At 37.0% G+C, this 27,299-nt stretch overlaps 1 pseudogene; it reads left to right on the forward strand.

The window, feature by feature from the left end:
• Window positions 1-26,822, forward strand: part of LOC116763984 — a 125,711-nt pseudogene extending 98,889 nt beyond the window's left edge.
• Window positions 26,823-27,299: the final 477 nt, after the last annotated feature.

Genomic DNA, 27,299 nt, shown 5'->3' on the forward strand with positions numbered 1-27,299 from the left:
TCACAAAACAGTATTTTTTTCTTTTATATACTAAAATCATTTATTGTGTTCTGAGAATACTAGATGGACCAGATGTATGTGGTCATTGTTTTTAGGGAGCTTACAAAACTCTTCCTCCTCTGAGGTCCTCTTGGGAAGCTAAAACATTATTTCCATTCACAGTAAAGTACTGAGAAAACAGGTTTTCGTTCATTCTTTAGATATGCATTCAGAACATACAAACACAAAAACTATACGAAGAAATTTAATTTCTGACGTATTTCATTTTAAAGGACATAATTATTCTCATATTATTTCAAAGTAAATTATCTGTGAATTGCTTATTTCTTATCTGTCTTCTGGATTTTAGGGGCAAAGAGGGCAAAAACGTTTTCAACACCATTCAATCTTCAGGTCCTGGAATGGTGCTAGCACACGGTAAGAGCAAAGTGACTATCTGTTGAACATATAAATTAATGGAAGGAACACAGTATATCAGAATATGCTACTTGAAGAAATACCTGAAGAGAAAAAAGAATCCCACATATTTTCCATTTCTATATTCTACACTATTTTGCTGAAGTGGAGACTTAATAAATATTGGATAAATGTGATTAACCTATTCAAAATATTTTGACTATAAGACGTATGTAGCCCTAGAATATCACAGGAGTAGAGTATAATGGAACTTACAGATAATTTTGCTAGATATTGTTTAAAAAGATTAAGAAAAGTTCTCAGCTCACTGAATTTCCATCTTCAGCAAATAAAGAAAATGTCATTAATTATTAATGAAAGCCTTTTCACTTATTAATCTGTGAATTGTACGTGTAAGATGAATTCGCTGTTAATAACAAAATGTGAATATGAAAGATAACATGCCTAGCTATCAAGTTTGCCGAACAAAGTAAAGTTCTTACCTCTCCTGGGAATGAATTTCATTAGGAAAAATACATTGAGTATTGTTAAAAGTGGAGAACAATTGGGCATGGATGAGGAAGTTATGACATTGATGCATATTCCTCTATAAATACTGAGATTTATCCTGTGCATCATTCAATACATATTTTTTAAAAATAGAGTTAAAGGACCTCATATCAGTGATCTAGGAACATAATGTGAGAAACATGATAAATTAAATGATTGATTGTTCATGTTTTAATGCTTCACACATTCACCGATACTGAAAAAAAAATTGTTCGTTTATTTAGGCTCATTAATTATGAACTTAGGATCATTTAGGGATTAAAAAAATAAAACTTCCAAGTTAATATTTTGTTGTCAGTTTCTGAGTAAGTTTCTTAAGAAAACTGGTGAACTGGTTAGCTATGGAATCCATTATTTCAAGTTTCTCATTTTGACTTCAATGTGAAAGTTTACTTATTTATTTATTAAATACAAGCTGTGGTGTAATTATTTATCCATTAAATACAAACTAGTGTATTATGTTTTAATTATGAAAACATCTGTAAAATATGTATGCTTTTTATTGAATTAAACAATTAAAGAGATATATTTTATACTACCAAAAGTCAAATTTCAATAGGACTACATTGGGTTGCTTAATGGCTTTTTAAATTTTGTAAACATGACTAATTCTCTTTTACTGATGACTTAACAACTTAAAATCATGCAAATATAATTTATTTTGCCTTGGCACTAATCCAGACAGTACCTGCAGTAAGCATACAGTTCTCTATAAATGGCACTTCTCAATAGGTGAAAAGACAACTAGTAAGTATAGTAAAATTCTTTTCCTCTAAAAATAGTGATGATCTCAATAAGTTATTGCTACTCATTGACTATGGTCAGAGTCCTATAAGTTCAGGAATGAAATTTCTGTTGGCAGCCTTACACCTCCCTACTTGCAAGGAATGTACAAGTTAGGGGACCCTGGTCTTCTCTCTTGGTCTGTTTCCTGTAAGTGGGACTCCTTGAGGATGGACTATGTTTCTAAGATCTCTGGCTTTCTTTTCAGACAGAATGCTTGAAATTACTCAGCTATGTATTTAGCATGTCCACCATTACACTCAGCACTCCGAAATGGATATTGCCTCTGTCATCATTTTTTTTTTTAATGTATCAGTTTTCGGGCGTTTTTTTAAAAAATGAAAACCACTTTATTGAATCATCACACCTTGCATGTGCATTGTAAACAATAAATCCAAACATCAGTTAACGGCAACACTACATTACTAATTGTACTGTAACCAAGATAAACCATTCTTCAACTGAAAAAAACTTTCCCATCTTTATCATATATTTTTTTTCAATGTCTAGAACATTAAGTTGTTCATTGTGGACATGTATACTTAGTACATTTGGTAGATTTTGTGTGTGTGCGTGTGGCATCATTTATTGAAGCATTTTAATGATTTTTGAATGTCTGACCTGGCATTGGTACGTCACCTTTGTTTGTCTGAATGAGTTCCTGACTTTAATCTTGGCTCGAAGGCTATGGGGTTATTAGCAAAGTGCTGCTCCTATATCATACAATCCCTACTGCTTTCCCACTACATCGTCACTTCATTGATTAGGCAGAGTTCATTGTACTGCTCCAACATGAGCAAAGATTCTTTTCAAGAGAACTTGACCTTTCTATAACTTTTTTTTTTTTTTTTTTTTTGCGGTACGCGGGCCTCTCACCGTCGCGGCCTCTCCCATTGCGGAGCACAGGTTCCGGACGCGCAGGCTCAGCGGCCATGGCTCACGGGCCCAGCCGCGGAGCGGCATGTGGGATCCTCCCAGACCGGGGCACGAACCCGTGTCCCCTGCATCGGCAGGCGGACTCTCAACCACTGCGCCACCAGGGAAGCCCTCTATAATTTCTTGCTATTGATAATTACCTGAATTGAACTTATTTCTAAGAACTGCACCACCATTCTCACATTCATGAAAAAGAGCCAGCTTTCTCTTTGTTCTATGCACAGTCAAAAGCTATGAAATAGATGTGTCTTCTCTCGTCAGCACTTAACCAGTAAGGCGACTGGCTACCTGAATCCAGTTCCTCTCTCAAACTCACCAGTATGATAACTTACTTCAACTCTATATGGGGATAGTAAAAGGGAGGGGAAAGAATTGCTACAATAATGGGGCTTTAACACCATGTAAAAAAACATCAGTTTGAGAGGAAGTGTTTTCCCCAAATATTCCATGTCTTTCCATATCCTAACTCACTGGGTTTAGCCGCTAAGCTTATGGTCAACCAAGAATGTGATTATTCTTCTACCATGAAGGAGATCAACATTGCTGCCGTACTATCACGAGGCCACTTCCCCAACGATAACAACTGCTCTTCTCGATCATCTTCTGGGAATACCACGACATAATACAGATTTGGCTACCCAGAAGTCTAAGATATATTACAACAGTGCATTTACCAATTCCATTCTAGTTCCATACTGTACCTAAGGCTAGGGTTTTCCAATGTTCCATCCCAAATTATTTCAAGCCACTTGGTCCAGAACAGTTTTTTAGAGATTCTGTAATGGGGTCAAATGACCACATCAAGACTGATGTAAATTTCAATAAATACATGGACCAATTTGAATACAATTCACTTGCCATGATCAGATTTTTAAGAATAAAATTATCTATAAAGCCAAAGAAAATAAACATATCCAATTTTCGAGTCCATCTAAACAAAAAAATGTTAAAATAAATCAAAATCCCCTATTAGCATATCTTATATTAGCATACTTCTTCCTGGAAACAAGAAGTCACATATTCCTATGTTCCTTAAAAAAAAAAAGAAAAAAAAAAAAAACAAAAGAGCGAGGAGGAATAGGGAGAAGAAAAAGAGAGAAAAAAAAGGAAGAAAAGCATGTTCCATGTCAAAATTCTCCAGAAGTGTAAATGCAATCATACCAATTAAGGACAAGCATCAAATTAATTTCTAAGGGTTTTTTAGTGGCTCATATTCTGGCATGAACAAGGTACCAGAATGTGGCGTACAGAGGCTCCTTGTCATTTGTCTTGCTGTGTTTCAGAGCATCCAAGTGCCTACTCTTCTATAATCAAGTTTCCTTTCCTTCTGCACTCTAAAACTTTTCTACCAATGCTGCTTTCTCCTGACAGTAGGGTGTTTATATTGATAACAGGCAATCCTACTGGCAAAATACATTGATTTATAATTTGGACAACTCCAGTTATTTGATCTCCAGATAGTGCTTGATCTCATTCAGTCATATTTGGGTGTCTTCAATTTCCTGATATCCCTAAACATGTATCAAACTAATTCTGTCTGTTCTTCCAACTTGGGAGGTGCCCTCACAATAGTCCTTGGAGTCCCTCTTGATGTATAAATGTCTTCATTGTTTAGATTGTTGGGAAAAAAGCTGTGCTTAATTTTCTCTGTTGAATGGCCTTTTACTTTTTTTTTATAATATATGTCTCAGACCCTGCCGGAATCCTCTGTTGAAAGAAATGTGCTGCCTTTCATTTCTGGTTCTGTCAGAACATTTCTCTTTTTGTTCTCCTGAGTAGGGAAATCGTTTCTAAGAGTATGACTTCTCTGAACCCCAAATCTAGCTCAGATCTGGATTCTACTTATTGAGATCTGCCTGTTTTCCCCCTGGTTCATATCATCCATCCTTTATCTTGCCTTATTTTATAAAAATTCCACAACATATTCTTTGAGAAAACTACTGGGGTCCAGGGCAGGCCACTCCAAAATGCACCTCAATTTTATATTGATAATTTGGAGTTAAAGTTACCTAAGAAATGGCCGATGCAAGAGGAACCCTTTGACTCCCAGCCTCTGTCTTCTTGAAAGCAGGAAATAAATCTCCCATATGAAAGGTGTCCTCCCTGTACAGGGAGGTATAAAAATATCATCAGAGATAGGGAATTCAGAGTCCAGAAATCTGTATACATAAACCTTGTTACTTTGTTAATTTACTACCCAAGCCCAAACTTTGCTGAAGTCCCTTATTAATTAAGCACCCAAACCTATTGCTTTATCTTGTCAACTCCTCACAAATTTAGTTTCTTTGTGTAAAAAGATATAAAATCTGCCTGCTTTGGGTCACTCTCTGAGCATCATTTTATGATCTCCTGTACACATGAAATGAAATTGGGTTTTCTCTTGTTAATCTGTCTTGTGTCACTTTTATTATTAGTCCAGCCACAAGAACTCAAGAGGGATAGAGGGGGGAAATTTCCTCCTCCCGACAGAATGGGTAATACTGGTGACTCTGTTTATAATAATCAATTTACCTTGAAACTCACTCAACAATAATTTGAGCATCTTACACGGATACTCCTAGTCTTCTATTATACCTGTGCCAATAGTATATAAGCTGTTATTATAATTTATCACAATCTTCAAGGATACAGTTTTCCATTCGTTTTTAGTGTGTACTGTATCTGCAGCTTTGAGATGGCATTTCCCAGTAGTTTCCTGGGTCCTAGCTCCATCCAAAGCAATTATTTCAGTCTGATCTCTGTGATCTTCTTAACTATATTCTTCTGTGAGCTTTCTCAAGCCCTGATCACTTTTTCTGGCTTGCTTATCAATAAAAATATTTACCTCTTGTCTAGCCAAAACCTTAAAAGTAGGTAAATCTTGGTATATTGTGTCCTAAGTACATTTTTTTACCCTTTCATTTCAACCGTGGCCTCTGAAACCTTGAATTTCTTTGAGGAATATGCCTTTTCTCTTTTTGCTTGGCTCTCCTAGATCATCCTCAGTCGTTTTCAAAGATAGACTTTTCTTCAGATACCATCTCCTATTCATCTAAACCATGCTTCAGTTTCTCTACCATTTTCCTATGTTCCAACACTGTTTTCATACCAGGCTAATTTTCAAGATTAATTCACCCAGGCATAAGCTTTCTTGAATACTAATAATTGAAGAGGTGGTTCAAGTTTTTGTGATCAGCTCTCCTCTAGCTGTATCTGTGTGAATGTTATATATTCCAGCCTGGCAGGAGCCTTCATTTCTACTTGTATGTTCGTCAATACAATCTATCATATTTCAGTACATAGGGCTACTATTTGGATTTCCAATATTCACAAGCTAATTATCAAATGATGGGTATAACTTTAAGGTATGTTAATAATAATAACAAAGGACATATAATTTTCTAGCTGGCCTTGCATCAGCCCTGGTGAAAAATAGTAGTTACAACCTCACAGCTTTATAAAAAAAAAAAAAAAATCTTAGTAACCTACAAACCTGTCTGAGAAACAACATAGAGGTCATTAACTGCACAGAAGTTACTCTAAACTGGGTATTAACAAGCTTTAAAGAAAACTATGAAGATAAGATACCGTGTACCGGTTTCCTCAAAATGTCTCCACATGTAACTTTAGACTTCACAATTCTTAAGTTTCACTGCTTGACGAATGAGTTGTGAGGATATGAGGATACTACACAACCAAACCCACAGGTCTCGCCACTGAAGGGACAGGACCCATGACTGTGAACCTTAGGATGGAGTAGAGCAATTGTGAACCTCCAACAGACAGGAGAAAGAAAGGAGGAGGACCGTACACACTCAGTCTCCTCTTCCCAACCTCACTATCAAGGTAAGCTCTCCTTCCTCCTGGGTGAGTTATGGAGGGGCCAGAGACCGGCCTGAAGTAGTATCCCAGTGGGCATCCTGCTCTACAGATGGACATTTCGGATGGGGGCAGGTCATGGGGGAACTTTCCATTTCTGAAACTAGTAAGCACACTTATACATGTTCTTCAAGGAAAGGCTTTTGACTGATGGAGAACAAACAGTTTCACATTAAGCCCCATTGTGTACTCAAGCTCTCTGTATCAGAGAACTCTTTTGGACCTTCACTCATAGAAATATAAGACAAGGAAATCCAAATGTAACAGGAGGATCTGTGGCCATCTAATCCTGCTGTCCTGTTAGCTTAACCCAGAGCGATGTCTTCTTTTCTGTGTGAATTTTCTTCTGAATTTTCTTGATCCATTAAAAGACAGACTCATGCTTTCTACCTGCTGGAGTCAATCGCAGACCTCCGCTGCTCCTAAAGCTGCCTGTGGTGTGAATGTACACAAAGCAACTTTAATCTGATTTGTGCTGTCCATTGTTGGGTGATATCTCTATTTGCAAGCAAGCAAGAGAGCAACTACTCAGAGGAGATGGACTTTTTTTCCCTAGATAAAGGTATAGTATGGGATTTATATAATAGTAGCAACTTTATTTTGACTAGTAGGTATTTTTGCTTGGTTCCTCAGATCCCAGCAGCCTTTACTGAATTTCCAGAAATAAAAGGTAGGGACTGAAAGAAAAATATAATAGAAATGTATCTCTAATGGTGGTAGAATAATAGCTTATCACATTGAAAGAACAGCATAGTCTTAATTAACATACACAAGAATTGGGTTGATATTGCTACTAACCCCTTTATGTTATAAAAAAGAAAGCTGGCGCAGTTGTTTTCATCTAAAAAAATATTAAGGGACCAATACATTCACACGGCCAGTGTGGTCGTCTTCACTGGGTATACGGCTTAGCTTCAGTGCCTTGAGAGTTACTACCAGTCGGTTTTAGTTTCTGAGATTTTCTAGAATGTGTGCCTTAACATAGTGCCTGATGTAGGGTTTATCATTTCAGTAGCCACATCAGGAATTTATTCTATACCACATTTGGAAAGGTAACATGTATGCTCTCTGAGGTAGCCTTGTGCTGTTGAGTTATCTTCCTAGATAATATATCCCACACACATATTTTTTGGAGTTGGACTAAACTTGAAGGTATTATAGTAGCTTCCCTAAATATTTCTAACCTGAGATGATAATAATTATAATAGTAGTAATAAGTCTATCACTTTAGGTATTACCATAGACACAGAATTTATCTATTAGTTACCAGTTAAAATTAAACTGATTTACACTCTATATTTAAAAGATATTAATATACTCTTAAAAACCTGAGAAATGGGGCTTCCCTGGTGGCGCAGTGGTTGAGAGTCCGCCTGCCGATGCAGGGGACACGGGTTCGTTCCCCGGTCCGGGAAGATCCCACAGGCCACGGAGCGGCTGGGCCCGTGAGCCGTGGCCGCTGAGCCTGCGCGTCCGGAGCCTGTGCTCCGCAACGGGAGAGGCCACAACGGTGAGAGGCCCGCGTACCGCAAAACAAAAACAAAAACCTGAGAAATGGATAAGGTAATATGTCTGTTTAAGAGATAATAAATCTGCCTTATGAAGAAATAAGCAACAAGTTTATGAACGTTCAATAAATAGGTGGCTAACTTGAAGCCAGGTTTATATCTCTCCTGAATCTGCATCCTTAACCATTTCATGAAACTTCCTCTAAGGAGTAGAATACTTGAGCGTACAAGCTGACAGGTGCTTCTTTATAGGACCCAGGTGGCCTAGTTCATACAGCCCTTAAGCAGAAATATTAGTAGTGCTGAGCAGAAAAATGAGTCTGAGCCAAGGAACCTGTGTGATGCCCACCTGAGCCTCCCCGTGACAACAAATACGTCCCAACAGGTTTGAAGCCTCAACAGACAGGAGATCAAGACCACCTCCCTCCTGTACAACACTCTTTTTTGTCTGTACACCCTATAGCTGCATCACGATATATCCCAAAGCCTTGATAAATCAGTTTAGTCCTGGCAGTGAAGGCAAAACAAATCTTACAAGCTGCTGGAGAGCTAAAGAACATTCACTAAATATCTACAGCAAAAGCAAAACCTGGATAAAGGTTTGAGGAAAATAATGAGGATGTTACAAGGAGTGCAAACACCACTACAAAGGAACTAGCATAACTGAGAAATTTTCATCCTTGGGAAATTCCAAGCAGCCTTTGACTACCAGAGCGCTCATTCACCAGTGTATTATTTCCTAGGGCAGACTTACAATCTGTGAGGTGAACAGCGAGAAGGGGTAACCACCAAGGTGAGACTACTCATTGGACAGAATGTCAAGGTCAGGGGCAATGAAAATACTGAATGTCCTTTGTCTGACCATTATTTGACACCAGTGCAGTTCTTTCATGGGGCTGACATCTAGTCACTTAGAGAAAAACTCTTTGAACTTTTAGTTTTGGAAAACAGACCTCATACAAGACAACACATAATAGGATGATAGAGTATTTTTTTTTCTGGTCCAGTCAAATACTTGGCATCAAGTAGTGGGGGAAAAAGTAGAAAAAAAAATTCCTAGCCTAAGCTTTTTCTGTAATCATCTAAAATTATCTAGATTAAACTTGAATCTATCTACTGTACCTCATTAAGCACCCTGTTCCACTGCCTGCCCTTTCTATCTGAAAATGTTCTCTCATTTTCAAATCGAATTTCTCTCCCATTAACTTACTGCTTAGGTATATTTTAATGGCTTTCCTTTCAATGTAAGCCCATTTGTTTTGGCTGTGAAATTATCTCATTTCATTGTATAAAGCCCAGCTTCATTTCTAATTTTCAGTAATTGTGTTCATTTCCAGGTGAAAAATGTAAGCCCAAACAAAAGCCCTCTTAGAACTGGCCTGTCGTTTTCAACTCTTTCGCTTGCAGACAGTGGTTGTTAATTTTCCTTACAATAATGCATGTCTGTTCTCACCCCCTCCAATGTACTGTTATAACCAATACAATGAAGCACCTTGCTGTTGAGGTCATCCTCAGATAGGAAGCTGACAGCTTCACACAGTAATAGGTAGTACAGGTGTTGTAGCCCTCAGGTAACTCATCACCCGTTTGCTTTCTGAATAAAAGCTATTCAGAACCACAGTCCTATCCTTAATTTTCCATTAACCAGAAGTTCACTGGCTGAAAGCTTTGTCATGTAGAAACTCTGAAAAAAGTATATTTTATTTTAATCCTGAATATATATTCCCCTACACACTCACACTTAAAACATGCACACATTGGATATACATTAGCACGCATGCACACTCACACATATACACTCCGAAAAAATCACATATATTATATAATACACTACACACACACACACACACACACACACACACACACACACACAGTCTTTTAAAACCTTGTTTCAAAATGAGTTGCCAATACCCTTCAGTCTGATTTGTGTCAATTTGCCAATGGGGGAGAATGAATGGAAGATGACATTCCAAGTAGAGAAATGAGCTTATAGAAAGACACCATGTGCAGAAAGGACCTTGAAATTCTGCAAAACATGGCAAGGTAAGTACATCTGGTAAAGAAAAAAAACCACAAAAATGAGTTTGTAGCTGAAACTTGGAGTAAAACTGCGAAGAGCCTTATGTGCCAATCCTCAGACCCTGGGCATGATCCAAACACACGGTGTGTGAATCAAGCATCTGAACTTAATCCAAGTGATACGAAGGGCATGAAAATCATTTGAAAGAAAATAAAACTTATCAACCACTTTTACACATCCGCACAAAATTATTAGTTAAAATGCATTTATACGTCTTCCCTTAATGGTCCATAAAACACAGAAGCAAATAATAATAATAATAAACACCTATGTAGAAGTAGAACAGGTAGTAGGGTGATTATCAGTATAAGAATGAGGAAACCCAGATTCGAGGAATCTAAATGAATTTTCAAGTTCACACAATTCCACTGCATTGATGCTTTCTAACTGAGTAGTTTGAACGCTACTACACCAATCTGGAGAAGGATGCTAAGAAGAATTTGCAAAGAGGTAGATTGGCTTATAAAAATGAGTCTTAGTGTAGGTGCACTAAGTGATTTCCAAGTTCCCATAGGAAGACCAGGCACCAGAGCAAAGAAGCATAGAAATGTGAAAGATTAATATTATATCTAGATTCAGGGAAAGATTTTGACAGAAATGTTTGCTAGGGGATTATTTATAATGAGAAAAAATGGAAAGAATGTATGTGTTACTGAATATGAAGGCTAAATAAATAATGTGTGTTACATATTTCAATAACATGTGGGCATCAGGAACAATTTTTAATTAAACGGAAAATGATTCACTGGATAATGTTAAGAAAAACAAAATACACACACATACAAACATCAAAAAAAAAAAATCAAAAAAACCCCAAAACTATACACACAGCCATATTCGTTTTCAAATATAATTATAATTTATCCATTTATCCAGCTCTGTGTCATCTATTGATTCTCCAACTAACCATGTTTTCAATCTGTCTATCTACCAGGCTTATAAAGGAGACTGGAAGGAAACACATTAATTAGATATTAGGGCTTTTTTTTTTTCCTTTTAAAATTATTTTTCTCCATATTCTTCCCTGTGTGGTAGAGAAACCTGGTGAGGGAACTCACGTGCCACTATTTCCTAAGGTAGATAATTTTGCCTCCTCTTTAAAATGCACACAATTAGTTACTTATTGGCTTGTATTCAAATGGCAAGTGAGGAATCAGGGCACAAGAAACTACAACACAATTATAAGTCAATAAGCATTTGCCATAAGTGCCTACTATGTGCTGAGCAAGGGAGATTCCCTGTCTTCATGGAGTCAGGTGGTGTCTATAGATGATTAAAAAAAACCCATAGCAATGCAAATGTGATACATGTGATAAACAAGGAAATGCAAGGTATTTGGAAACTACATATTCAGAACATAGAATCTGGTTTAGGAAAAAGTCAAAAGGCTTACAGAAGAAGAGCTATTGAGACTAAGATCCTAAAGGAATTTTAGCAATATATGTCCAGAAAGAAAGATCAGGACGTATGAAGGCACTGGCATGTGAGAATACTGCCACATTTGAGAAACTGAATGGTATTCAGATCAATTGCACTATAAGGTGTGTGTTTTGGGGGGAAGGAATTAAAAGACAAGGCTTCAGAAGTAGGCAGTGGCAAGTCGTAAGTGCTGCTACAAGTATAAAAAGAAACTTAGGGTCTATTCAGAGGGCAGAAAGCTTCCGGTGGAGCTAGCTGAGGGGTAGAGGTAATCAGGTCAGCCTTGCAGTGTGTTTATTCTGGCTGCACTGTAGAGTGCTGACTGTTGTAAATAAGATTAGATGGAGGAATGTCTGTTAGGAGGCTGTTTCAGTAGTCTCCGAAAGAGATGATGGGGGACTTGATTCTTTCAGTAAAAACAGAAATGAAGGAATGATGATAATCCACAGACTTTAGATGCAATGATATGGATAGAATGGTGAGGCCCCAAGTATAACTGAATTGTTTTCTTGAGAGAGTTTGGATGATATGTAAGTAGCAGAAGGTGTAAAAAAATAGCTTTTTCACATGAAAAACTTAAATTATCATTTTAAAAGATTATGTCATATATATTAGAGCATACCTAAAAACATTTATAGAAGCACTAGCCTTGGGACTCTCTGGAGAGTTTTTGTTTGTGTGTGCCTATATGTGTGTGTTGTGGGGAGTGTAATTTGAGACTTCGGGGACAAAATCAGAGAGAGTGAGGAAGAGCAGACATCCTTGGAGAGGTGTGGGAAACACAGGTTTGAGTGTTCCCAGAGATAATGGGCGCTGGGTGGGGGCTACTTGGAGGTCTGTGTCTCCACCTGTGCTGGGGAGAAGAATGTCATAGGAAATGAACTTGGAAGTGCATGGAAAAAATATAATTATGGCATAGATACAATTCATACCCACTTCTCAATGACATTTGGGTACAACTGTATTTTTCAAGTTTTCTACAATAAGCAGATATCGTAAGACCCTTGACATTTACAAGGGATAAATCCCAAGATCTTTGCAAATTTCTAGCTCTGCAAATACACAGGAGTTTGTATAGTCTCTTGACTTTCTCAAAAATTGTATTTTCTTCAAGAGAAGTAAGTCTCTAGTGCATTTCCTTACGTGATCAGCAAGTCTTACTGCTTCTAACCCTAACTACAGCACACATGTGGATTCTATCCTCACTTTTCAAACTTCACTATGACCACTCTAGTTTAAACCACATCATCTTTTCCTTGGAGAACTGCAATAGCCACTAAAACAGTTATCCACGTTTCCATTCTTGAACTATACATAGACCAGAATATTTATAAAATGTATATCATATCTCACTCCTCTGACTAATATCTTTCAACATCTTTCCATAATTTTTAGAAACTAAAATCCACACTCATACTGCTATGACTTAAAAAGTTCTTTATAATCTAAACTTCCTAAATGTAGAAATTTTTCTTGCACTACCCTTTTCCATCTTTAATATGCTGCAGCCACTCTGACCTCTGGGAGCACAAACTGACAATAACCAGCATATAACCTTACTGTGGAAAAGATTAAAATTCATCCTTAGAGATACTGAAAACAATTTCAGATCAGAGACGCTCAGCAGTGTTCATGGTTTTAGTCAACATGAGGTAAGGTATGCTGCTTTAACAGATAACCACAAATCTTTTGGGCTTCACACAAAAATGATAACTTTTATTTATAAAAATTTGCCCTAGGTCTAGGAAACTCTCAGTGGCAGCTGTCTTCCACCCAGCCTGCTGCACTCTTGGGACTTGGCCATCACAATGGGAGGACTCCTTCATAAAAGCTGCAGTAGCAGAACAATGAAATTAAAAACTTCTCAGAGTAGTTTTACTGCCTCTGCTTGAAAGTGATGTGTTTTACCAGCCAGAACCAGTCACATGGCCTCATCTCACTATAAGGAGGTTGGGAAGTGCAGTTCCTGTAACTTGAGGCAGGAAAGGAGAATTGAATACTGATGATCACTGGTAAATCCTGCTACAGTTTTTCTCCCAGTTCTAATACATTAAGTTTAATCTTCATGCTAATACAAACCCCCTTGCCAAGGAAGACCACCTCAATCTTATCCAACAAGAGCTCTAAAGTTTAGGTGTTGTGCAATAACAGTCTCTCCATCAGATGTGGACGTGGCTCCTCTTGGACTGGAAACCTATGAACTCAAATGACATTCATCTCCTCCTTCCCATACACGCTTTGTATATAATGGTAAAACAAGGCTAGGATAATTGTAATAAACATTCGTGTTCTGAGAAAAGAAAACTGAGAGTTACTGGTCATTAGAAACTCTGAATAGCAGTTACTGGTCATTAGAAACTCTGAAATCCCACTGAGCAGACATAGTGTGAACCACCTATCTTGAAGGTAGAGAATATTCCTTATCTTCTCTCCCAGGAGAAATTCCCTTTTCCATTGTTCTCAGAGGCCTCCTAGCTCCATCTTCTGAAAACTTTTTTTCCCTCTGTCTCTCGTTATCTTCCATGTCCTTATCTGAAGTGGACTTTGGGGAAAAGGCCCTTCCTAACGATTGTAACAGTTTATCAAGCCACTATCTGCCTGCAGAAGTGTGAGGGCCCAAGGATCATTTTGACAATGAGCATTAACATTTATTGGATGCTTTCTATGTGACAGAAATCACACTAGGCAACTGCATGCATTTAATCCTCACAATGACCTCTAGAAATGGCATTATAATTACTCTTGTTTAAATTGCCCAGTGTTCCATAGCTAGTCCATAATGGAACTTGGATGCTAACCCTGCTCTGTTCTGATACCAATCTGCAATGTCTCCCTTACTTCTATTGTCTTTATACCTCAGAGTTAAAGGAATTGTTTCAGGAATTATTAAGAGTAATTCTTGGTGGTAGCTGGACATAATCAATACTTCTGACCAGTTCAAAGTCTCAAGGAATAACAGGCTTTTTCAGTCTAGGCTCCAAGTGTCTTTAGCGATATGATACTCCACACACACACATATGTACATACACACATGGTAGGGCTCTTACATATTTGAATCCATCCAGATCCATGTATCAGGAACCATACATTTCTTTACATGTTCTCAGGTCCAGTATTTTCTCTGATTTTATTTATTTATCTGTTTTCTTACTTTTTTTCTATCCAAATTGATCTACTGAGTCAATTTTGAATAGTGTAAGAAAAGGCTCCACTACAAATAAATCTGATCTTTACCACAAGGTATTTTAAATATTGATATTAATTTATTGGGCACTGACCTTTAATCTGATCTTTGTTTTAAGCACTTAAGGCTTTTGAGAAGTTTCAACAAAAGACAGGAAGGCCTTTAATTTATTCATTGTTACATGGCTAAATTCTTACAGATTTTTTACTTTCAAAGTTTTTATAATATTCATCACTTATATTTTGGGATCAAAAGCTGTCTGCTTCACCAATATTGCAAAACCTGGAATGCTTGTAATTCCATCATTCCTTTCCATAGCCAATTATTTCCTGAGCTCATCACTTTCTTAAAACATCATATAAAGTGTGGCCAATTTTATTCAAAACACACTAACGAAATTCTATTTTCCAACATTTTCCCTACGCTCTGAGTTCAAGAGGAAAAGTTCATCATTTATATGTTCTAATTCTTAAATTACTCCAGGCAGGAGTTTTACCACTCTATCATGTATGACAAATGCTCTGCCACTTTTTGATATAAATCACCATATTTTAAGGCACCTATAACAGCCATGTCACATGGTTTAGGTTTCTGTGATGACAGCACCCCACCTCCAGTGCTAATTCTCTGTATTAGGTAGGGAAGTGTCTTGGTGGTTCCCAAGATCATCCCTACACTAAATAATTCACTAAAAGGACTCATAGAACTCAGAAGTCATTGTACTCACGGTTATGGTTTATCACAGTGAAAAGATACAAGACAAAATCAGCAAAGATGCATCAGCCAAGTCTGGAGGAAACAGGAGCAAAAGCTTCCAAGAGTTTTCTCCCAGTGGAGTCACCCAAGACACACAATTCTTCCTGCTATAAACTGTACCAAACATATGTGAAGTGTTGTCTACCAGGAAGTTTTCTTGAGCCTAAGTCTCAGGTTTTTTTTTTTTTTTTTTTTTTTTTTTTTGCGGTACGCGGGCCTCTCGCTGTTGTGGCCTTTCCGGTTGCGGAGCACAGGCTCCGGACGCGCAGGCTCAGCGGCCATGGCTCACGGGCCCAGCCGCTCCGCGGCATGTGGGACCTTCCCGGACCGGGGCACGAATCCGTGTCCCCTGCATCGGCAGGCAGACTCTCAACCACTGCACCACCAGGGAAGCCCTAAGTCTCAGGTTTTTATTGGGGGTTGACCATGTAAAAAAACACACTGCCTTCACGACTGACTGCAATTACCAAAACTAGAGACTGCCAAGAAGAAAGCAGGTGCCTACCATAAATCCCATTGTTTGCACGGACTGTCTGGATAAACTGGTAGAATTTCCTTCAAAGCTCCAGACATACAAAACACACTTATCAGAACATTTTAAACGTTCAATTGCCTGTAGCCCACCAAGGGCCAGTTGAGAAAATCAGCTTGTCTGGGAATGTACAAGTTTTAAGCAACTAAAACCTGATGAATTTACTGTTTCCTGCTCATGCATATTAGAATATACTGTGATAACCAAAACAACCCTCTAATTTCATTGACTTAATACAACAAAAGCATTTCACCACCACTGCCTATCCCATTTATGTCAACTTTGTTAAAAACCTGGAGGACTCTCCAGGGCACTTGATTGCCACTCAATAACCCATGTTGCTTCAGTTCTTTGGTTCTGTCAAGTGAGCATAAAGCTTCGTCTGCCATTGCAGTGGCAGAGGAAGAAGATGCTAGAGAACCCCATAGGGATCTTCATTGCATCAACCTGTAGCAGATGCTATTTTTGCTCTCATTTCATTGGTTTTCACAGGGCTCTACCTAACTTCAAGGGGCAGGGATTTTAGACTTGTATATGTCCAAGATGGAACAGAGAGCCAGTTGTCAATGAGAACTAGTGGTATCCATCATATTTTCAAATTATCAGTATTGTGGATGTTAAATCTGTGAATGACAAAGAACTCATACATTTAGTTTATAATCATGAAAATCATTTAAAAAATTACTGAGAAGTTAAAAAAAAGAAAGCCAACCAAGTGAACTAATGGGAACCGAAAGTTTCCCTTGAAATGAAAAAGTTTGTCCTCTTGTTTACTCAGATGTCAGTATCAAATCTTTTGAAAAAGAATAGTACTTTTCCCCCAAACTAGAGAGGTACCATCTCCTAATAAAAACAAGTAAATATTTTAATTACTTTGAGAGCCTGTAGAAAAATCTGAGACAGTCTTCTAAGAGGAAAGAAAATTTCTCTGCAGCCTGATGGTATAAACTCTCCTGAGGGGTAAAGGTGGAATTTCCACAAATTTTGAACAGGTTAGCTATTGAATGCTTTCTATGGGCCTGCCCTTTTGGTAAGAAATTTACATTTACATATATCAGATGAATTATTCCTCACAAGAATCTTTTGAAAGAAGCATTTTAACAACTCCATTTTACAGATAAAGAGTCTAGGATTAGACAGGTAAATCAGGTATATTAGGAAGAGTCAGAGTCAGAACGTAAACCCAGGTCTGTCTTGCTCTAAAACACATGCTTATAAACTTCTAGGCAAATTTTTTGCTCGAAGGAAGAAGATGAGCTCAGAGACTTGAACGAGGCTGTGGTCACCAGGCATGGACAGATGAAGCAATTGAGAATATCATTCACTCTAAATAGTTTTGCTGTCCTATTCATCTTCCAGCCATTACCATAAAAATGATGAACATGTGTCTGGAAATAAGGAAGTTTATTAACTATAATTTCTCTTATTTTTATGCTGACTTATTATCCAGCTTATCTTGATGTGTAGAGAATTGTGGTTCAAGGTAAGGCAGAACACATAAGGATGCAGAAGACATAGAAAGGCAGGGGATAAAAGAGGACAGGGGGTACAGAAGGTCAGAGCCTTGGGGATATAGCAGGGCCAACGGTAAAACAGGGCAGGCAAAGAAGAAATAGATAAGATTATTTCCCTAAAAGATTTTATTGCTTAGTCAGAGAAATAGAATAGATGCATAAAAATGATAGCTAGCATCTTGAATTCACGTATTTTCTGCTAAAAGTCCAACTGATGATCAGAACAAGATATCACTCAAGGAAGAAGGTTATTATATATAGTCTGATTCACAGAAGACGTTGCAAATGAGCCGATTAGGGAAGGAAATGACCAAAATTATGAAGGGTCAGTATGGTAAATTTGGTAGAACATGGAATCCAGAATCAGATTTGAAACGAACTTTTCCCTCTTTACGTGACTTTAAGTTATTGCGATGTTTTTAGCCTCAATTGTTATCTGTAAAGTGGGGATAATAATACCTATATCTCAGGTTTGGTGGAGCATTAAATGAAGTAATGTGTATAACATGCCCTGCACCCTTCCTGAAACAATGTGTCTGTTCTTCCTCATCTTTGCTTCAAGCCTGGGATGATCACTGTTCCTCTGCCAATCAACCTCTTAATTAAAGAAACATTTACTGAATTCTTGCTAGATAGTATTCAGTCCTCTAGTTGTTTCAGACTGAGTGGTGAGCAAACCAGGTTTCTGCCTTCTTAGAGTTTATATTTTGTGGGAGTCATAAAAAGCAGAGTAACCAAATAATTACACATGCTTATTTCACATGTTGATACATTTTATGAGGTATTAAAAGTGTGATGTGATAGTGAAGGGTAGAGGGGTGTACAACCTCTCTGATAAGGTGATACCTGAATGAGGGGAAATGGAGATGACTTTTTCCAGGGGGAATAACATGTGTAAAGACACAAATTTGATGGCTGAGCTTCAGGTATTGGTGGAAGGAAAGAGGGGCCGGAGCTTAGTAAACATGGGGGAGAATGATAGGAGAGAGGCTGGCGTGAAGGCATGGTCCAAAAGACACAGGTTGTTTTGAACCTCAGTAAAGTGTCTGGGTTTATTCTCAGGAGCACCTGTGACAACGACAGAGAGCCCATGCCAAAGACCCAAGGAGGAGGTGCTGTGGGAGAAACCCTGTGGGCAGATGATGACTCAGTGCCATGATTGGGAATTTAAACAGCCTCCTATGATCACTTCCGAGCTAGATCCAGCTCTTCCCCAGCAGCCCAGAACCTTTTTCTTGCTTGACCAAATGTGATCATTAGACAGTTCACAGTTTTCTCAGCACATTTTTTTTTTTTTTTTTCCAGGCCATTGAAACATGTAGCCTGGTCCAGCCATGCTGGATTTTCATTCCAATGAATAAACTCCCTTTCACTGCCTCTCTGACTGTCCCTTCTGCAATTTCCTGGATGTTTCTCCTATTTGGTTCCTAGTCATGCCTCTGTTACTGTTTTCATTATTTTAAAAATGGAGAGGATGTGTTTCTGCTGAAGTTGCCCAATCTTGTTTTCACTCTATTGGACTCCAAAGTGTGCTATCTGGATGCCGGCAGATGGATGAGGCAGCAAAGCCACTGATTTGATTTTCCCTTTCAATTTTCAGATCTTTCACTGCTTGCCTGGTTTTGTTTTCTCTCCTAACAGCGCATCTAAATATATGCCTTTCCTTTCTCTCGAGGTAATCCTTTTTATTTCTTTTACCTGTAACATTTGCCTTTGATGGTTTCTGGATATGCCTTTAGGATCAAAGTGTTCTGTTCTATGCTTAGTTATCATGTCTGTGCTTTAACTTAGTTATTTCCTTTTGTACTGTGATTTCTATTTTTGGCTTATTTTTTTCAGCTTTCTCTTTTTAGAGATTCTTTTACTTAGGGTGTCACAATAGGGTTTTCAAATAAACTTTTTGGCCTCCAGAACTTTTAATGTGTCAGGTGGTATCTTATTGTTGGTATTTTGAAAGAAAAATACCACCTCAGAGAGGCTCAGTATTCCCACACAAGTTCTGTGTTTTTCCTCCTGTTTTAACACCCCGCAATTAGTTGGTATACACTCCCTAAATCAGGTCTCCACTGAAGCCAAAAAGCAGCTACCCAACCATTGTGCAGTAAATCTAAGAAGCCTGCTCAAGTAAGTGTCTTTAGGAAATTTAAAATAATTTCCTGCTACTGCTCCCTTACCTCCCAGAAATCAAAACAATCACAGGAATTCAAAATGCCGTGTCACGTGTCCACGATGGTGTTAGAGTGCGCACAAATTGTATGTTTATGAAAGGACATCTTCCTAGCTAAATATTTGGAATCTCTCTATATTGTATAATTGCCATCTTTATTATTTCTTCCTTCTGTTTTAATTTTTTAAGGACACCTAGTTTTCCTTGTTAGCTGACAGTTTACCCTCAGCTATATATATTGTGTTTTGTAACAATACTTATTCGTTTATGTTTGTCTAAATTATTTGCAGTTTTCATGCTTTAATATACTTTTCAATGACATATAGGGTTGACTTCTATGGACATGCACCATTCCTTTTTCATGTAAGTTTTGTTCAATTTTGACCCCAGATTTCAAGTAAACATTTAAAGTTTGTCATGAAATATATCATACCTATATCTCTAGGTATTTCTACAATTTGCTGGTTGAAGAGTGGTATTGATAAAATTATAGATAGACATTAGTATGCATTGGCATCCTATTTCATTTTGTTTGAATGAATATATTTTCATCATTATAAAAACAATATAGCCACAGTGTAAAATTATGAGAAATTTAAAAATGAAAACTTACCATCTTACTGTAATCATACTATCTTACTATAAACATGCTTGAACTTCATATCATACAGGTTCAGTTCTTGGGATGCCTAGGATGCTTCTATACATCCAGAACTTGCTAGATCCTGGGAAGATAAAGAAGAAATGGAACAGCCTCTGAGCTCACAAAGGGTCCCAGTGGAGATGGAAGCCTCCTACAAAGCCAACAAAGAGACCATCTTATAATAATGTGTCAGAGTCTAGGATAGAACTGTTAGCAGGAACCTTAGGTGTACATAGAAAGGAAGTAGAGATAGAGTTTCAGAAAAGATAATTCCTGAGTGTTATCTTAAGGAATAAGTTGGGCTGCCTCAAAATAGGAAGGACAGGAAGATCATTCCAGGAAAAAGAAATACACAAATCAAAGCTCATACCACAGCTTTACTTGGAGTACTATAAATAATTCACTGTTGCAGGAATATAACCTAAGTGGTGAGAAATATTAGACATTAAATTTTTGGCCACTTCAATCTAGTCTGTGCATCACACTTTTGAAAATAGTTTTAATCAAAGGAAATGTAAATATAGAGCTGTATTTATTTTTATACACACATATGTATATGTATGTATATATATATTTATGCATATGCGTGCATATATACATATGGCTGGGTGTGTGGCATATTGCATTTAATATAAAGTCATATGGCTACATTGCATTTTATTTAACAATTATTGTTGCATATTACATATTGTTAAATATAAATTTAAAATAAATATTGTTCAATATTAAATATTATTAAATATTGATAAATAAAAAAATAATATTATGGCTACTGCTCAACTTAATATCATTAATCTCAGGTTTTTGTTTTTATTTTGTGTAGCCTGGATTATTCCTTTAGAGTATGTTTCAAGGCTTAATCTAATGAAACATAAAACACCTTCATGTGTTTTATGTTATCATGGCTCTTTATATATATTAGAAATTACTTAATGAGATAGTTTTTGCACAATTTAACTTCTCCTCCACAATGCAAGCTTGAATTCATACATTTCCCAACAGCCACTGGTGATATTTTTCCCCTTAAGTTTTGCTAATTTATTTGGCAGAATATATCTTAGTCTTTAGTATCAGTCCTTGTGATACAATGAGAATTATTCTCATGTCTTAATGATGTTATAAGGATTAAGTAATGAATGAAAATTGCCTAACACACTGGCACATGTAAGTGTTCGATAAATTATGGCTATCATGTTATTGTTATCACTCTGACTAATAAAGACTATCTTGATCTATTTTTTTTCTCTTCCTGGATCTAGTGGGGAATTAATAACTTAATCAATACTTAATGCTCATGTTAGAAAGCATTTTTATTTTATAGTAGTGACTGACTACCAGCACACAAAGCCCACAACTAAGATGAGGTGCAAATGTAATGCAACGATTTCAAATCTCCCCCAAAATATCAGTCCATGTAGACTCTTTAGCTTCATTACAATTTAGTCAAATTCCTAAGGTTCAAACCAAGGAAAAATAAATAATGTAACCAAATGGATCTGCCACATTCAGGGAGGGAAGATGACTCTTGGCTCTGTATTTTATATCAAAAATCTTCACTGGTACTAGAAAATATAAAAAAGTGGAAGTGAATCAAGTGTCTTAAATACAAGATCAGTTAAAGAAAAATGATGGAAGGAAAAATGTGGAAATAAATGTGTACTTTGTAGATATTACAAGACTGAGATTTAAGCACCTGTGTATAATCTTCGTGTTGGCCAAAAATGTTAGGCTGAGCTATAAAAACAAACAATTAAATAAAAACAACATTATAAAAAAAAGAACATATCAGCGTAAAGCATATCAAAGAACATATCACTGATAGTTACAGCAGTGGTACATTTTGTTTCCTTTCCTGAATAACCCAATCTCTCCTTTTTTTAATAGTCAGGTTTATTGAAATAAAATTTACGTATAGTAAAATTCACCCTTTTTAGGTATTATCTCAAAGCATTTGTCCATTCAACCTAAGCTGTCAAATTTATAGTCATAATGTTGTTCAAAATGTTCCTGTATATTTTAATGTCTTTGGATCTGAGGTGAGGTTCCCTCTTTTATTCTTGATATTGGTAATTTGTGTCTTCCCTCTTTTTTTCTTAATTAGTCTGGACAGAGTTTTATCAATTTTATTATTGATCTTTTCAGTTTTGGTTTTTTGATTTTCTGTATTTATTTTATATTTTGAGTTTTACTTAGTTTGCTCTTTTTTATTTTGAATTTAATTTGCTCTTCTTTTTCTACTTTCTTAAGTTGAATCTCCAAAGATTGATTAGAAGCATTTCTTTTTTTCCCATTGTTACCAATTTTTTCTAAACACCACTTAAACCGATCACATAAATATTGATATGTTGTATTTTCACTTTCATTTAATTCAAAATCTCTCCTAATCTCTTTTTTGTTTTCTTCTTTGACGCAGGGTTTATTCAGGGGTATATTTTTTAAGTTCAAAATATTTGATAATTTTCCAACTATTATCTATTGATTTCTAGTTTCATTCCATTGTGGTCTGAGGATATATGGGGTGCAGTTTCATTCTAGAATCTGTGTCACAGAATATGATCTATCTGGGTGAATAGTGTGTGTACGCTTGAAAAAAAATGTATTCTTCTGTTTTTAGGTTTCTGCCTTCTGTCCTGTAAATGTTAAGTAGGTCAAATTAGTTGACAGTGTTGTTCTTACTGATTTTTACTTTACTTATCCTATCAATTACTGAGATACCTCCAACTATAATTGTAGATTTTATACTAGTCATTTTTAAAATGCCATGTGTAGTGGCACTGATTCTTAATGTCTAATAAATTAGCAAACTTTTAATATTTGCTTAAAGCCACATAATTAGCCAAAATGTGTCTGCTAAATACATTCAATGTAATTTGGGTTTTAGTCACAATAAGAAGCATCAGATACTTTTCACTGAGCAACAAATAATAGCAACTATTTATGTGTTCACGGATAATATAATCAAAGACATATTTTGGTATTTGGGGATCTATCCCTATTTTTAAAGCTTTCTAAATATCACTAACCAAAAGGCAAGACACTAGAATTCTTCTGACATTAAGATCCTGGGCTATGACTTTTAGAAAATTCCCATTTTGAGGCTTAACTGCATCAGCTGTAAAAGAAAAAAGGTCAGCTGAATGAGATTTTAAGACTGCTTTCTGCGACCTCATCTTCTTCATCAAAATTAGCATACTTATTTTATTTACAATTTGTTTTACTTTTAGGGCCTACCACTTTTTTTCTATGAGGTAACTTACCAAAATGAGCCTCACTTCGTCAATTACAAAATAAGATCATAACACAGCCCTACCTGTATACCAGGAAGTTGTAATAAATGAGAAGATAAACAGAAAATTTATTTTGCCCTGGTCAAGAATTGTATACAACCAAGTTGATATTATCATAATGATCATTATCTGCCAAAAACACTGACATGGTAGTGAAAGTTGCTACTTTCCTCTGAAATACACAAAATAACACTTCTGCCCCAGAAACTTAATTATACCTGTCCTATCATTTTGTATAAGTCTTTGAATGGTCTTATATTGTTTCTAACTCAACATTTCATGATCTTTCCTTCCCTAGGCAGCTAATTAAATCAGTGATGGAACTGTTCAATTCATACTAAGGCAATCAGGAATTTCTATTTCTTCTCAACTAGTTCCCTCAATAATTGCACAGTTTCTTTTTCTAGAATCTCAAAGAAGCAAGATTGAATGAACTTAATGGCTTACTTTCAGAGCCACAAACATAACTGACTTCTCAAGATTTTGGCCAACTGGCATCCATCTGAATGGAAGATGGTTTGACTGGCCAAAACTGAGCTAGAGGGACTTCCCTGGTGGCGCAGTGGCTAAGAAACCACCTGCCAATGCAGGGGACACAGGTTTGAGCCCTGGTCTGGGAATATCCCAGTTGCCGAGGAGCAACTAAGCCTGCAAGCCACAACTACTGAGACTGTGAGCCACAACTACTGAGCCTGCGAGCCACAACTACTGAAGCCCACGTGCCTAGAGCCCGTGCTCCGCAACAAGAGAAGCCACCGCAATGAGAGGCCCAGGCACCACAACGAAGAGTAACCCCCGCTTGCTGCAACTAGAGAAAGCCGGCACATAGCAACGAGGACCCAACGCAGCCATAAATAAATAAATACATTTTTAAAAAAATGAGCTAGACTGAGCCCTAATGTGGCTTTTGATTAATCTACTCGAATGCTTCTGAATTTGTGCCATCTACTTTAAAAAGAAATCGAAAGCATGATTTCTTATTTTTCATCCAGAGAGGATTAGTGGAGAGAAAATTAAGTTCCCTCATCTAAGTAAGTACCTCAGGGAACTATTCACCTATCAATGTATAGGAGAGTTTCAGCCTGTGGCTTACCCAATTTCATTAGCATTAATGGAGTTTTTTGTGAAATCCTGTGTGAATCATCGCTTTAGGAGTTCTGTAAGAGTATGTTGATTACTGTTATTTTGGTAATGGCTCTGTTCTGCAGCTCCAACTTTTAACTCATTAGGCTTGCAATAGATGCTAAATTTTGGAAGGAATCAGACTTGGACTTCTGAAGGTAATTAAATCAGAGCAGTATCACATAGAATCATTCACCATTGTGAATGTTAGATGCTGTTATGTGTTAGGTCCCGGGTGTTCTACTGGCTTGCTGTCTACAGTGTACGAAGACTGAAATTTAAGTTTTTAGATTTCACCTAATTATGTTTTATTACTGTGTACTCATCTACGAATATTCTTACTAAAGCCCTCTATCTTTTCTTCGTTGATGGGCCATGAATTCAGCACCCATTCGGATGACCCTTCAAGCACCCTGCCTTCCCTTTTACTCAGCTTCATAATATTTAGTGACCTTTATATAGCATGAAAAGAGAACTTGTGTCCAAACCTGGGCAATTTTGAAAATGAAAAGGGGAATTGGTGGAGGATGGGGAGACTTGAGTGCACACGTGCAAACGTCCAGTGACGCGCAGGGAGACCCAAGCAAGCCGGAGCCCCTCGATCCTGTGAGGTCTGCATGCCTGAAAGGAAGATGCGTAGAGAAGCCCAGCTGGAGGGGTATCCCTAATACCTCTAGGGGTCCCACTTCTTTCACCTCCCAGAAACCTCCTCCAGACCTAGTGTGTTCCTGAGCCCTAGAGGCCTGGGATATGAGTGGTTTGGGAATTCAGAGGAAGAAGTGATGACTTCTGAGAAGAAAATTCAGATGAACTACCTGGCGAATGACAAAGAAAGCACAGAAATCTGATAGCGTTTCTCTTTCTTTGATGAAAGCCTGGTTTTCTGCATAATGAGGGATATATGTTGTGCAAGAAGTAGCAGAGAATTCACAGAGATGCCATCAAATCCGGACCGTGATGCCGGTGTGAGTGAACATTCAGGTGGTTGGAGCAGGATTCAGTTTCAGATGAATTCTCTGGAATTTGAAGTTGAGTCTCGATTCAGAAGATGATAGCTTTAGTGGGGAAGAATAACTCTCGAGAAAGATGGCGAGGTATATCAAGTTCCTGCACATCAGACATGGAAGAGTGATACAGACTCACTTGAAGAAGATCCTGAAATGTCTTTAATTGACTACTGGAAGTGTACTTTATGAAATGAAATCAACCCTCCCCTTCCACTGCCTTGCAACAGACGTTGGACCTTTTGTGAGACTTAGCTTCCTGAAGATAAAGGGAAAATGTCAAAGAAAGCCAGTCTAGAAAACTCAACACAAGGGGAAGATGGATTTGATGTTCCTGATTGGGAAAAACAAAAAACAAAACCCTACAGTGAATGATTTCAGAGTCATATGCTGAAGAAAATGATAAAATTCACCTGAGCCTCTCAGTACCAAGAAGGTGACCACTATTCTCAGTCATCAACCCTTACAGCACCACTTCTAACAGCCAGGAAGATGTCAGTGAGTTTGAGAGGGAAGAAACACAAGACAAAGAGGCAAGTATGGAATCTAGCTTTCCTCTTAATGTCACTGATCCTTGTGTGATTTGCCACAGTCCACCTAAAAATAGTTGCATCCTCCGTGGCAACACAGGACATCTTATGGAATGTTTCACATGTACAAAGAACCTTTAAAAAGTATGCAAGATGAGTAACTTCTAGAGATTTGCTGTACAAAATAGTTTATATATATATGTATATACATATACATATATAGTTAACAACATAGTATTGTGCACTTAAAATATGTTGAGGGTAGATCTCATGTTAAGTCTTCTTACACACAAACAAGAACATAAGCAAATGGATTTGGTTAGTACCTTGATCGTGGTGATAACATTACAGGTGTATGCTTATGTCCAAACTCATCAAAATGTATACATTAAATATGTGCAATTCTTCTGTATATCAATTATACATCAAAAAGCTTTAAAAGAGAGAGAGAGAGAAGTAAGCCTTGCCCAGTATGAAGACAGCTAATTCAAATGATTCTGCTAATTTATTTCCCCGAGTTGACCTATCCATAAAAGTAGCATTATATATTTCTAACCATATGACCCTAAACGTTTAGACAACCATAACAAGTGCTTTTATTTTTTTACATATATCAAAGCAAGAAAGTATCTCAGTCCATGTATATTTTTTCTCTTAATAGTATAATTTACCTACTTTGGCGGGGATAGTGAATATTTGCTTTCATTTAAGAAAATGTAACTTCTGTTTACATTTGGATTTTAATACAATTTGAATTGGATATACAGCTCATCCTTTACCCCTACTCCTTATGTTTTAAATCTTATCCACTTTCTATTAAATGAGAAGTATCTGATATATATATATATATGTGTGTGTGTGTGTGTGTATATACACATATATAGAATATTTAAATGTAACGTATTTAGTACTTTTCGTGTAAGGAGAAAAATTTTGTGTGAAATATTAATATTTTAGATACCCCTTAACCTTGTGAGTCTTAGTTTCTCTGCTCTTTCAGAGCCTCTTAA

The sequence above is a fragment of the Phocoena sinus genome, chromosome 13 (assembly GCF_008692025.1).
Source record: "Phocoena sinus isolate mPhoSin1 chromosome 13, mPhoSin1.pri, whole genome shotgun sequence".
Lineage (NCBI taxonomy): Eukaryota > Metazoa > Chordata > Mammalia > Artiodactyla > Phocoenidae > Phocoena > Phocoena sinus.